Source organism: Anopheles aquasalis, chromosome 3 (assembly GCF_943734665.1).
Source record: "Anopheles aquasalis chromosome 3, idAnoAquaMG_Q_19, whole genome shotgun sequence".
NCBI lineage: Eukaryota > Metazoa > Arthropoda > Insecta > Diptera > Culicidae > Anopheles > Anopheles aquasalis.
This window is the reverse complement of record NC_064878.1, coordinates 41048924-41051563: the sequence shown is the minus strand read 5'-3', so window position 1 is coordinate 41051563 and position 2640 is coordinate 41048924. Positions and strand designations below refer to the sequence as shown.

At 44.2% G+C, this 2640-nt stretch overlaps 1 protein-coding gene across 1 annotated transcript in view; it reads left to right on the top strand.

The window, feature by feature from the left end:
- The window catches only part of LOC126574081 (uncharacterized), a 14358-nt gene extending 11949 nt beyond the window's left edge, over positions 1-2409 (top strand). The window contains exon 3 of the mRNA XM_050234032.1: positions 1-2409. This exon is cut by the window's left edge and continues 1553 nt beyond it. The gene's annotated coding sequence lies outside the window, so the exon portion shown is untranslated.
- Positions 2410-2640: the final 231 nt, after the last annotated feature.

Genomic DNA, 2640 nt, shown 5'->3' with positions numbered 1-2640 from the left:
GCGGCCGGTTTTGCCGGGTGGAAAATCGCTTTTCCTGTAGAATATGTAAATTTCCATTCGATCGCAACAGTTCCGTTCGCCAATCGCACAGAGCCAAGCCATGCTTCTCTTGCGTCCGTGTCTGTGATCGCGCCATTTTTATTTTCGTCGGTGTTGAGAAAACGATGAAATTGTTTGTTAATCGGCGGCATTTGAAAAAGGCACTCATCTCTCTCTTAGGGAACTATCATTCGTGTGTTTGGGGTTTTTTTTTTCGAGGGGCCTGACCGCGTGGATTAGCGGTTTTATTCAATACACAGCAGGCGTTGCATGGTCGCCCGGGGCTACCTTTGGGCCGAGCTTTGAATCGGGCTTTTTAGTCACCTGTGCACCGAGCATTCAAATAGGAGAGAGAGTGAGATTGATTGAAAAGAGGCAAAAGGGAAAAATTGCACATTCACAATGATGAAGCCCGACCCCGCAATGATTGGCTTTTTGTTGCCAGAGAACAAAAAGGAAAGAAAATGGAAACAAAACAAAAAAAAAGTACCGCGATAGAAAAAAACGAAAACAAATATTTATTTATTCCCATTTTGTTGTACGCGCTTCCATTCCTCTCCTCGCGCTATACAAACATAGAGACATGCATGCCACGCGCGCCCGCGCGCCACATTTTCCCAATAGACAAAAAATGTTTGGTGCTCGATCGAGGTGGCATCTGTAGGTTAATCAACTAATAAAGATCAAACGTTATCCGTTTCGTTACACCGTTACGCTGGCGTGAACGTTGTCTCTCCATCTGAATGCAAACCGCCGCCACCACCAGAGCAGTGAAAACATATCAGCAAGAAATCCCGTTTACCGAAGAGACAAGAGATCACGAGGGAGAGATCAGTGTCTTCGGGGCAGAGTAGCAAACGCAATGCCGGCTCCTCCCTCCTCTGCTTCCTTCTCTGTTCAAGGGTCTAGAAAAGTGTTCCTTTTGCAAACTTTGCTATGAGTCAGGAATTAGGTTCTACAAAAAATGCGTGCGCTTTCTCGAGTTGTTGATAAAACAAAAAGGGTATACTACTGGGCTGGGCTTACCGGGGGGTGTCAGCAAACACTGGTGGGGCTTTGTTTTTTGTGTTGTAAATTTAGTTCTTACATTTGGAGCGAAGCGGGCATGATGCGGGCCCGCTCTTCGGCTTCCTAGCTTGGGGTCTAGACTAGAATGCTCAATTGTTCTTAGTCATGCTGCTGACCTTACATTTCGTTACGCTTAATTTGTGAAGACGTCGTACAGTTCATGACGCTCCGTCGTGGGTGCATGTGTGTTTATGTGTGGATACGTGTGCGTTATCACGATGATATCAGACATTCTCTTACATCATCAACGATCGTACTCAGTCAGTTATTTTTTTTTTAAATCCAAAATAGTAAATGAAATTCAATAGAAAACATACAAAACATAACGAACACGTGCGCAGATAGACACGCATGCACACACAGGACAGAGAAAAAGTGGGAAAAGCTGAAAGAGAAAGCCAGGAAAAACTGGCCAGCATAAAGCAAACATGATGATAATGATGGCGCTGATGATGATGATGGTGATGATGCAATCACACACTCATTCCGTTAAACGTTAAATAGTAAAACTACGAACCATGGCGGACGGCCGCTACATTTCGTCGGAAAGGGGAAAAAACGGTAACAATGGTCACATCATTAACAACAGTTTGACAAAGAAAAGAAAAACAGACACACGCCAACACAACAAAAGCTAGAGTGCAAGGAGTGTCTGGGAACTGGGATTTTGTGCATTACATAGGAAAGAGGACGAGAGCGTGAGCGTGTGCTTTTGTCGGTGATAAAAGATAGGAGGGGCACGGGAAAAAAGGAGTTAGTTTAGATGATAAAGAAAGTTATGACAAAGCATTGATTTAACGCAATCCTGATGGTGCCAGGAACATAAGATGATTGACAGAGTGGAGTGCATCAGTATGTAAAACAAAACACAAGAACACAACCAATCGATCGTTCTAATACGCAGCCTTGATCGAATGGTGAATGCTTTCTCCAACAGTAACAGTAGTAGCAGCAGTAACAGTAGTAGCAGCAGCAACACCAACGACAAAGCGTGTTCGAATGTGGTCAATGCACTTTCCGGTTGCACACGAACAGCACTGGCTGCCAGTGCGTGCGGTGCTTCGCTTGCTAGACAAAAGGAAAATAGGAATGAGAATGGGGGTGCAAGAAACAGAGGCGCACCCCCAGCAAAACAGCGGTTGACAAATGTGGTAACTCAAACGAGATAAAGCAATGGCGAGAGCGCGAAAGCACAGAAAACGGTTAACAACAAGGGAAACGAGAGCAACTTCTTTACAAGCTAAAGCCTGGCTCGATGATCGGTGTTCGACACCGCTGTGGAGCGAAGAAGAAGAAGATGAACGTGTGCATAACTAGAAAGTCAAAGTATGTAAAGTATGTTAATTTAACGTGTAATGGTGAAAAAATGGTGAGTGACGAAGGAGGAAGGTCGAAGATTGAAAAGAATCTGAAAAGTTATGAGAAAATAAATGAAAGTGAATAAGAAAAATCGCTTTGAATGATCGAAGGTGTTCGAGATCGCGACAGAGATGATCCGAAAAATCGAAAAACTCGACCACAAACTGTGGTGAG